This window comes from Aphelocoma coerulescens, chromosome 4A (assembly GCF_041296385.1).
Source record: "Aphelocoma coerulescens isolate FSJ_1873_10779 chromosome 4A, UR_Acoe_1.0, whole genome shotgun sequence".
In the NCBI taxonomy this organism is placed as follows: Eukaryota; Metazoa; Chordata; class Aves; order Passeriformes; family Corvidae; genus Aphelocoma; species Aphelocoma coerulescens.
The window spans coordinates 74,193-85,837 of record NC_091018.1 but is presented as its reverse complement, the minus strand read 5'-3'; the positions used below and the strand labels follow the sequence as shown (position 1 = coordinate 85,837).

Below are 11,645 nucleotides of genomic sequence, written 5' to 3'. Positions count from 1 at the left end.
CCCAGACCAAAGCTAGCAGCAACTAGGACTCTGGCTGCCCTTGGAGTGCCGGACGCCACGCGGGGACAGGGGAGGAACGAGGCAGAGAAGACCCTGATTGATAGACAAGGCACCATCCTCGGGCACACTCCCCCCTTGCTGTAGGATAACCGCCAGCCTGCAAGACAGGAGCTGTGGAGGGACTTCAACCATTTGGGGGACTGCCCTCCCTTTGTTTTTCTAGAATATGCCTGTTTTGGAGGGGGGATGCACGCATGTAAATAGCATTATTAGAGCCACATGCTGCTGTCTGCGCTAGTTTGATTATTTTTTTGCCTTCTTTGGGGACGAGTAAAAAGGGAGGGAATTGGAGTATGCGAAGTAGTGATGTCATTTCGGGCACCCCAATGTCACTCGGAGAGTGAAAATGCAGTGGAGGAGAAGGACAGTAGGGTTTCAGAGGGATTAGGTGGCATCCTCCCAAAAAAAGGAAGGTTACAGCCCAAAAATGCTTGGAAGTTCAGTGTGTGTTTGTGCAGCAAATATTATAACTATAGCTTTTCTCATCTTTATATATATATAAAAAATTATTTTTTTATTAAAATTTATTTCAAAATACAACCCCATATCTACTGTATTATATGCAGGATCTTAGAGGATAAGAAATTCTTAATATGGACATACAGGGTTTAAAAATGGAAATACAACTTTTGTATATATAAATTAAACAATAAAGGGCTTGGAAATGGAAGAAAAGATGGTATTTATGGAGGCAATAGAAATAGCTTAGTGTATTTAGAGTTTTTTTCTCTCTCAGTTTAACACAGCCTGAGATTGTGGCTGGTATTTAAATCGCTGCTGCCACCTGATGATAAGAACGACGTAGTGCAGCCACTCGGTGAGGCTATGCCACACTCAAACCGACGGCTTTGGCACGGGTGACGCCATCCTTCCCAAGATGGGGGTTGGTCACGCATGCGCTTTGGGGAAGGACAAAATGGCCCATTGGCAGGACCTGTCTCCTCACAAAGGCGTCGTCCCCCCCTGCCTGAGCCCGACCCTAACCCCGACTCCGCGCTTGCAGCACGATCCTGCGCGGCGCTTTGCCGTGTGGGGACGCGGATGGTCCGAGAGCAGAGTCGGAGTCGGGGTCAGGCAACAGAATAAACGCTTTTCTGAGGAGCGGGACCCTTTTGCCGTACCACACAAAAGACGGCGGCTCAGCGCGCTGATTTTGTCCTTCTAAAGATGGTGGCATCATGCACATGCACCTTCGGGTAAGGACCAAATAGGGTGCTCAGAAGGACTCCACTTCTCAGAAAGGCGTTTTTTCGGTGGCCTGAAGCCGACGCCTATTTCGACGCTGACCCGGCGCTTTCAGCGCGATTTTCCGTGGCGTTTCCCGGTGTAGGGACACAAGCGGCAGGGTCAGCAGCGCCGGGCGGGAGCTGCGCGTGCGGTGGCAGGCAGCGACGGGGACGTCTCTGTTCCGGTCGTGCCGCGCCGCGCCTGACGAGGACCGCGCGACGCTGCGCGGTGCTAGACCGGGCTCGTGGTCACACCCCACCCCCGGCCCGGGGAAATCCATCAAGACTCAAAATGGTCAGAAAATAATAGTTACTAGAGCTGCCTTTGCCATGCCCCTGCTCCCCATAAGGGCAGTAGCTGTGCAGAGACGGGAGTACACAGCAAGGATGCAGCTCCTCTTTCCCAGGAGGTGAGAGCTGGGGCGGGCCGGAGCTAGAGGCAGGGTTTCCCGGACAGGAGGAGCAGGGAGAATTTCAGTTCCGAGCAGCTCTGTGAGTGCTGCATGTACTCCGTGCTGCGCAGGTGGGAGATGTGGGTCGTATTCACGTTCCCAGGAACTGCTGAAATGACAAGTCGCAGCAGCCTCATGCGTCTGTGTCTAGAACCAGCTCTAATGCTGGCAGCCACGTGCGAGCTGGGAAATGAACATCAAGAGTCTGGGAACAAGTCCCAGAAATTGGTTAAAATGGGATGGACTTTTGCCAAGCATCTGAAAGTTGTTTTTGGTTTTGCTTTAGGAATTCAAAACTGAAGTGATTCTCAAGGTGTTGGCATTTCTTTTAGTGTAGTTTTGTTGAGGTGCTGGCTCAGTACCTTTCTTGCAGCTGCTGTTGGCTGAACAGATTGGCACCTGATTTACCTGTAAGATCCTGGTTTGTTCACTGCTTCTCACAGCTTGTACAGTAGCTGGAATCCCAGTGGTGCAGCGATGCACTGGAATTTCTGAGTTAATGTTGTCTTGTGATTCAAAGGAATCTACTCCACAGCAAGGTACTGTAAAGTAAAGCACACCTTTATTGGCCAGGCCGGACGCACGCAGAGGTTAACGCTTCCATGTGTGTGTCCACCATGGTCATCTTGCAGAGGTTTTTTGTATGCTTGCAAGTTCATCATCCGCCCTTGTTTTGGTCATTTATCTAAAGTTACATCCCTAAGGGGCTTACATGACTTGTGGTTTCCTTAGCTTAGGGTTACAAACACAGCACATTATTTTTAATACATTTACCACATCTATTCACGCTATTCTTAATACATTTACCACATCTATTTTGCTAATACACACTTAATTCCACTATTACACACTTTGTTGCTATATTAGTTACACTTCATTTATAACTGTGTTTTGATTATATTCCTATTCTCTTATTACATTTTTCTACCCTTTTGTGACAGTTCTTCTATTTGTCATTAAAATGGCAGTTAGCACACATCTTCCTCCTTATCGCTTAGCCTGTTAGGGTTAGGCCCTTGTTTTACAGACAAGTGGTTAGCCAAATCCATTAGCTCACATTCCATTCCCTTATCATCCTAGTCCACTCGGGTGTTTTGTTTTTTTTCAAGAGCAGTTAGCATTAGTCATAGCATCTCCTATTCCATTATCATCATAGCCCCTTCCAGGGCTAGGCTTCTTGTCTTGCAAAAGCAGTTGCGGTCAAGCATAGCAGCCAACACCCAACTTTTATTAATCTTACTAAAGTGCTTATGTTAAAGGAGTTCTATGTTTCATATATTAAAGGAGTCCTGTGTATCACTTGCCAGATGATTTTTACGAGGTTAAATTCCAGTGAATCTGTACCAAAAACCAGAAGCCCTGAAGCACAAGAAGCTGTGCTGCAGGACCTGATGGCCTTGGTGTGCCCCTGGCTGTACCTGTTCAGGTGTTCCCCTGCTGTGCTGTCGGTGCTGCCTGTCAGAGCCGTGGAGATGGGCAGATCCAAAGAGCTGGAGTTAAACCCCACGGAGGCATTTCAGAGCAGGCAGGTGGGACCAAGGCAGAGCTGCTCAGTGATGGCAGGTAGAAACTGAAGTCCTCACAGGGAAAGCTGTCTAATCATCTCAATCCGCTGCATTTCCTATGATAGAACCTATCCTTGGTCATTCCTGCGGTTTTCAGGGAGTAAAAATGCCCTCGGGGATTTGCTACTGGGACCAGCGATCCATTTTCTGAGAGGAGTCCTTGAAACAGACCTGTAAGAAATGAGGATGCTGCAGCTGGAACAGTGGGAATGGACAGTCCATAGTGAATGCTGTCCGGTGAGTCTCTTGATATCTCTGATCTAATGCTGTGCTGTCACCAAGTGACCTCATTCTGATTTAAACTGTCCCAGTGTGCTGAAAGTACACACTGAAGTACAAAATGCCTGGGGGAAAGCTTCACGCTCCCAAGGGATTGGTTTAGGGATGTGCAGCTTCTGAACTGCACAAATAATTCAGATTGCCACAGAAACCTGCTGGGCTGTGGTTCTGGGCCAGGAATATCAGGAAACCGGCATCTTCACTGGCAGCTCAGTAGTTATTTTCCTTGGAGCTATCAAGATCAGAACAAAATGGTGTTCATGCTCCACTTGCAAACCACAGAGCAGGATAAGTGGCGTAACTGTGTACTTTTTTCCTGCTCTCTGCACTCTCTCAAGGATGTCCTGAAGTGCTCTGGCTCCTGGCAGTATAATCTGTGTGTAACAGTTTCCTGTGCCTGTCTATGCAGCTGGGTCAGTCAGTGTGTGTCCCATAGAATCCCTGAGGCTGGAAAAGCCCTTTGAGACCATCAGGTCCCTAGCACTGCCAGGGCCACCCCTTACCCATGTCCCCAAGTGCCACATCAGGAACCACCCACTGACACAAATTGGGATGAGGGCTGCAGGCACTGACAGCATCACTGCTCACTGGCAGAGGGGCTGGGGGTTCCCAGAGGGGCTCCAAAACCCCTGGCCTTCCCAGTCAGGATGGCTGGTGTGGAGAACACAGGGTGCAGGGGGGAGCAGCCCAAAGCCAGACTCAGGATCATTTCCCTGCAGTTCAAGGAACCTGTGCCCAAAGCACCTTTAACTCCACTGTGCTTGGCAGTTTTTTGTAGGTGTAGATTTTTATGCGCTTGGAAACAGATTTTGGGATCTGCTAGTGAATTCAGTGAATTGTCCCAGCCAGAGACTTTTTTGCTGACCTAAAAGTAGTTTTTGAATCCCAGAGCCACAGGATTTTTAGTATTTTACAACAGCAGAGCAAGACCCAATGGATTATCCTGTTCAGTGACGCAGCTGCCCACGAGGGCCAGGTCAGCTGGGACAGTCCTTGCTGTCATGCATTTTCCTCCCTCAGAGAAGGAGAAACCGCTTGGCTTTACTCTGAGGGGTTCACCGAGGCTGTGAATTGTAATCCAGAGCATCTTCAGGCTCCCGGTGCTTTGGGCTGTGGTCTTTGGTGTGCAGAACACACCCCAATCTGTCTAACTCGGGTTTGGATGCACATTTCCAGAGTTACTCGGACTGGGAAGAGGCCAAGAGGGTGGTGGGAAGGGCTTTCTCCCGGGCCTGAACACCCTCAAGGTAGGGATGCTTTTAAAATGTTTGTTGTCTTTTATTTCCTGGTCCAGGGCTAAGTTGGTGTTCCCTGAATTGGTTGCGGAGTTAGGGCGTCCAAAGGATCATGGCAAGCACAGCACTGACAAAGTCAGGATGAAACGGTTCTCAAGAAACTCAACTTTCTGAAACATTTGTCAAGATAAAGTCATACAGGAATGACCTTGGCAGAAAAGGCCCCATGAAGAAAGTCAGCAGGAGAACAGCGTTGAACAGAAACACTAAAGAATTGCTGCAGCCTCCCAGTGTCCTGGTTTTTTCAGGCAGGTTTTCTATTGAATTGAAAGGCAGTGTTCTTGCCTCTGCAAGTCACCTGCATCCTACCAGAAGGAGAAAGTGTGGAGCAGCAAGTGGGAGGAAGGACCAGTTTTAGACCTGCCCTTGGATTCCTGTTCCTCACAGAGGGTCTGTGCTGCCTGAAGTACCAACGAAGTAAATCCTGGAGTACCTGTTCACCTGTTGAGCTTGGAAGACACATACTGGACGTGAAATTCCAGGGAAGCTGCACTTGCAGTAGTGGCTGGAGCAAGAAGCAGTGGAAGCTGTTTGCTATGTGTTTGTTCCCCACCCTTACCTCGGTTTCCTGGGGCCCCAGGTAATCACACGTCACTTTTGCTTTTTCCGAGGTCTTTGCTAAAGTGCTTCTAAATGTGGCAGTGATATTTTCCATAGCTGGAATTTACTTCTGTTTTGAGAAGTGTGTCTCATTGTACAGTCTGGGATTTAACAGTTCCCATGAGAGGATAATTGCACTGGAAGAAGGCAAATGAAGCCAAGAGCCTGGACTAGGATGCCACAGGCTCCTGCCGAGCACAGGTTACAAAATACCAACCCCCCAGGTTACAAAATACTGAACTGACAGCCTGTCACAAAATACCACCCTCCCCCCGCCTACAGAAATACCAAAAAAACAGCCTACCAAAAATAAAAAAAAACCCAGATTCTGAGATACCAGAATAACCTAGTTCCAAAATAATAGAAAACCAAGTTAAAAAATATCAGAAAACCAGGTTTCAAAATCCCAGTTTCAAAATACCAGAAAACCAAGTTCGAAAACACAAAAGTACCCTAGTTTCAATACACAAAGCTCAGAAATACCAAAGTAACTCATTTTCAAAATAGTAGAATACCAAATCCCAAATTACCAAAGTAGTCCAGTTTTATAATATCAGAAAACCAAGTTTCAAAATAGCAAAGTAACCTAGTTTCAAAATACCAGAATACCAGGTTCCAAAATACCAAAATAATTCCATTTCAAAATGTCAGAATATTAAGTTCCAAAAATATCAAAATGGCCCAATTTCAAGTATCAGCTTCCAAAATACCACTTTTCAGCTGTCTTAGATGTGCAAGATTCCCAAACCCAAAAGAGGGCATTACTGTCAAAATGGGATCTGTGCTACCAAAATGGATATTTTCTCTTCCAAAAAAGCTTTCCCCCCATGACCATCAATACTTGTATTTATTTTGATCATTTAGCCAGATGTAATAAGAATTTTACTTTAAAAGTCAACACTTGTAGCAGTTTTCTGCTTAGTTTGTGTCTGTGAGAACCGGCATTTGGGCAGGAGAGCTGTAGTCAGGAGCAAAGGGTGGAATAATCTGCTCCCTGGATGGACAGGGAAAGACTGAGTAGCAGGCAAAGGGAATATTTATAAACTATATCAATATTTCACTGAAGTTCAGGGTAGACCAGAGATGGGGCGCTCAGGTTCGGTTGGGGCCTGTCAGGATTAGCCATAAAAAACCCAGCCAAACCTTCAAGGGATGTGTCAAACACTTCCACAGAAACACAATTCAGTAATTGCAGAAGAAAAATTACTGGTGATCGCTTATGATCTGAGGGAAATTTCCTTGGTAATTACAAAGCTAGGACATAGGGAATTTTGGAGGCAGAATCCCAATTTTGGCCACGGGCACCCGGATGAGAAGGCCTGTTCTTTTCCACAGAAAGGAAAGCCCAGTACCCCAGTGTTCCAGCGGCAGACGATGGCCTGTGTATGGGAGGGAATGACCGGCAGGGCCTTTCTCCACCTCACCCCCGGCTCCAAGGCACAGCAGGTCCAGGCATGACCAGCTGCTTTCAGAGGGTTACCCGGGCACACCTGCACAGGGAGCTACTAGTTCAGAGGGGCTGATGAGGGTATCCCAAGTGTCCCTCCAGGAACAGCAGTTGGAGCATCCTAGCAGGAGCTAGGGAGCAGCCAGGTGCACCTGGGCACCTGAGCACGCCAGGCAGCATGTGGGGTGCCATGGGGAAACTTTTATCTTGTCAGTCCCTCCCCAGAGCCCCCAGAAAAGAGAGGTATTATTAGGAGAAAAGGGGCTTAAATTGAGGGAAAAAACTTCCTTTTCCATAATTGTCTCCATCAAAATTGAGGGGGAATCCCCTTCCCCTGCAATTTTAATAGTATCATTTGAAGGAAACCCCACCCCTTCTATGCTGTTAGGGCTATCAATTGACAGCAAATCCCCATTTCCCATTATTTTCTAGTTTAAATGGAAAGGGAAAACCTTGACTGTGCTATTTTATGGGTTTGAATTAAGGGTAACTCCTGCATTTTCATCATCCAAATGTGTAAATGGAGGGGGAAGCCCAGTTGTCCCCCCTTTTTAAGGGTTTGAGCTGAGGGAAAAATTACTCTTTCTGTATCATTTGAGAGATTTAAAGTGAGAAAACCCCCTCTTTTCCAAATATTTTAAGGGATTAAATTAAAGGGGAGAAGCCATTTATTTGCCATTGTATTAGCTTAAGTGGAGGTAAACACCCCATTTCCTTATTTTAGGGGTTCAGTTAAAGGAAGTGCTCCCTTTTTCAGCATTTTAAGGGTTTAAATCTGCATGTCAGGGCTCTTCTACCCATGCCCCGGTACCAAATATCTCATATGGGAGTAAGCCCAGCACATACGTAACCCTAACAGCACCCAGGAGTCTATTAGTTTTGTTATATTTATTTATAATGTATCTAGCCCTAATTAGAGGTCCCAATGAGAGCTTCACCATTCATATAATTACTATTCTTCTCCACCCTACTTAGTCACATGTGAAGTACTACTTACTAATCACTACAGAGCAACTGTGTAAATTAACAGCTAGTTATCCCACTTAGCTATCTACACTGCCAAAATACAAAGTCTTATTTCTTACCTGGTCTCTGCCCTTTTGCTCGATGTAGCTGTAGTAAAAAAGAAGGTATCATCAATTCCCTGAAGAGCTTTTTTTCCTCCTCTCCAGCCCTTTACTCATTTTGAACTTAAATCAGAGGAGGCAAGTAGCTATAGCTCCTTTGACAGCTTTTATACCTTGTGGTAATTACCTCCTCCCTTTTCTGGGGCATGATGGGAATGAGAGGCAGACCCGGCCAGGGGTATATTAACCCCAGCCTTTGCCAAAGGGATTCATTTCCTCCCTGGGATTGACTGGGTGGGAGATCTGCTCTCATTTTAATGAAGAGGGCCTTTCAGCTTATATCAGGTTGTTTTTTTTTTTTCCCCAGTAGATGCTTTTAGCCTCTAAAGCAACAGAGGTTTTGAAGACATTGTGAAGAAGATAGTGTTGAACACAGGGAGTATTTAGGCTCATAATTTTGGCTTGAGTGTTCAGGGGTGGTAAGGTGCTTTTCTAATTTCAGTTTTTCTTCTTGTTTTTTTTTTTTTTTTAGGAGCATTGTAACTTCCAGGTTGTATTGAGTATGAAGCTTCAAATTTTTTTAGTGCATTCATTGTGTTATAAAAGGGACCTTACCCATATCAAAGATGATATCCAAAATTGTGGCTTCCGATAGGTAAATTATGGATTGCAGCTGGGAGAGTGTGAGCAGGGTAGCTGGCTTAGGAAGTGCCAAAAGGGGTTTTGGAGGCCATAGGGTGGGAAAAGGTGTCTATTTGGGGCTACCTAAGGCTTTTTCCCAAGCACAGCAGATACATTTATACATCTTAAAGCACACAAATGCATCCACTGCACTCACAGAAATACCATATAACTTTGCCCCTTGCTGTCTCACGTGTCTATTGAAATAATGGCCACAGCTTTTGATTCTGGGTGAAGCCAGAGACCCGAGGACCTGGATGTGCTTAGGAGGTGGTGAGTAGCCAAATTGTGGGCATTTGGCCTATATGCCACTAGATTTGTGCATTGATCTTGATTTTTTTTTTTTTTAATTGTAGCTGACTAAGAGGCTAACCCGGCTATTATGGGGCCTTCCGAGACGACTGAGGAGGACTCATTTCACATCCAATGTGGCTTTATATTGCCAGTCATCCAAAAGATAAGTCAGGGGCTATGACCTGGAGGTGGGATGGCAGCATGGTAGTGAGTTGGAAATTCCTGGGAAAAACTTAATAATTAGTGCAGGGGTAAGGGATGCTCTCTAAGGGGCCTCTTAGGACAGCTAAAGGGAGAGGCTCCACATTTGATTGCAACCGTAGGGTATGCAGTGCAGAGCAGTTCCAGTCTGTTGTGTTGTCTGGTGTGTTGTGTTGTCTAGCGTGTCTTCAGGATCCCTTGGATCAGCTATGTCTGCCTTTTATCCTTAAGGACCTTATGGCAAGTGTCAGCCATCATCTCTAGGTTCTCAAACATTTGTACTTCTCGGCATATCACCGATATCATTTGTTCTCTTACCAATGGGCTCAGCCGTGTCTTGGAATCGCATCTCAGAAATGTTGAGTCAGATGTCTTTTGAGGCCTCATTCCCGGCTGTATTGCCATACATCCTTTCCAGCCGTGAGTTGTGATGTCCTGGGGCTTATAACATTGTAAGGATACAGGGAGCATTCTGAACATAGCATTGTTTTGTAGCCGTCTTGATCATCGTGACTGACAGTTCTTATAATAGGTCACTCTATTAAAGTCTTTTCTTCTGCTCCTTAGAGCCGCTTCTGTCTACTGTCACTATGCCATCGGTCATCTCTTTTGGCGTCATCTCGGTCCTCACCGTCATTCTTCTCTCCGAGAGCTTTTTTTATCATCCTTGCGTCCCACTGTTTGTAGCATAATGTGTTGTTTGAGTTTGTGTTTAGCCTGGAACTGCTCTGCCCTGTGGAATAGACTGGGGGGTAGGTGGAATAGAAAGAAGGCTTTACGGGTAACCTTTACCTTTGCATAACCACCTGAGCCACACCTCAGACGGAGCAACCACGGCCGGTCCATGCGGGGTTCGGCGGGAGTGGTATGGCGGCATCTTGCAGTTTTCTAGTCCCAAGTTATCATGCAGCCCTTTAACTTTTGTCATCACTTCCTTTCAGATGCAGATGGGTTAAATCGGTGGCAGAGTGCCCCATACCGGGTGAGAGGGCTTGCACAGGAAGGTCAGTCGCCATTTGTCTTTGCAGGCAAGTGTAAATGGTGACTGTGTTCCAGCATTGTTCTTTGTCTTTATTTTTAGGAGGGAAAGCTAGATCTCAGCAGTCAAGGTCAAGTGAGCAAGGTAAGCAGTGACCGGTGGAAAGAAAAAGTTGTTATTCCTTGGGTGTCAAGTTCTGGTACAGCTCTAAGCATCCACTGTCATTTGTGTGTTTTAGAGGGTCCACTTGTATTATACTGAGCCCCCTCACCGACTGGCCGATGTACCTGGCTCACTGCCCTCATGAGCCCTCCCAAAGCATTATGGGACTCTGCAATGAAGCCTTTACCTTTTCCATGCGAAGATACCATCCGGGCAGACTTTGGCAACGGCCGAGAAGTTGGGGCGAGTTGGGGAGGGAGGGGGGAGGAGCGAGGGTCTGCTCAAGTCTCAGCAATGCTGCATCACCTTGTCTCCTCTTAACCCTACGATGACGGTGCCATCCTTGGAGCGCAGCCAAAGTGTGTGGCCCCAGGACCCCGGGCTTCTTAGGAGATGGTGAGTAGTGGAATTGTTGGGTTTTGGCTAACATGCCACTAAGTTGAAGCCTTGATATTTGGTTTTCTTTATTGTAGCTGACTAAGAGACAACAGGCTGGCAATGGTAGGAGCTTCCTGGATGGCAAGGTGGCCCTCTTTTGCACCCAAAGAGGATTCACATCCCTGGATGTCTGAGAGATAAGTCAATGGGATGAAAGCGGGGTGTTGGGTAGGGGGTTGCTGGGAGCAATTTTTAAGTCAGCTTTGGAGACGGGGCTACCCCTTAGGCCACATAAAGGGAAAGTCTCACTTTTGATCACAGTGCTGAGGTGTGCAGGGCAGAGCAGTCCCAGTGCATGTTGTGTCACTTCTCTATTGTGTGTTCTGTGTCTTTTGGGCATCTTGTGTCTCATGTCTTTTGCTTTAGCCCTTTGATGTGCTTGTGGTCATTCTTCTTGCCGAGAGTTTTCTCTTCTCGTTGTGTCCCCTCCTTTGTCATCTGCTGCATGCAAATCCTGCATGGGATTTGGCCCGGAGCTGCTCTGCCCTACTGCACAGTCTGGCCTATAGGTGTAATAGGGCAAGGCTTGGAGACTTGGAATTTGTTTCGTAGGGTGTAGTTTGGCCTCTAGATGATATTCCTAGATTGACACAGGATGCCTGGAGCTGTTAAGTTCTCACGCAGCACTTTGACTTTTGTCATCACTTTCTTTCAGATGCAGTCGGGTTAAATCTGGGGCAGAGTGCCCCACACCGGGTGAGGGGGTTCCTGCAGGAAGGTCAGTCACCATTTGTGTTTGCAGGGCAAGTGTGAATGGTGACTGTGTTCCAGCATTGTTCTTTGTCTTTATTTTTAGGAGGGAAAGCTAGATCTCAGCAGTCAAGATCAAGTGGGTGAGGTAAGCAGTGACTGGTAGACAGAATGACTTGTTATTGCTTGGGTATCAATTTCTGGTGCAT

At 46.7% G+C, this 11,645-nt stretch overlaps 1 long non-coding RNA gene across 1 annotated transcript; it reads left to right on the top strand.

Moving 5' to 3' along the window:
• The first annotated feature begins 9,455 nt into the window (after positions 1-9,455).
• Positions 9,456-10,926, top strand: LOC138110172 (uncharacterized). The gene is made up of 4 exons (XR_011150806.1): positions 9,456-10,171; positions 10,249-10,290; positions 10,385-10,704; positions 10,782-10,926. It is a non-coding gene; the product is annotated as an uncharacterized lncRNA (long non-coding RNA).
• Positions 10,927-11,645: the final 719 nt, after the last annotated feature.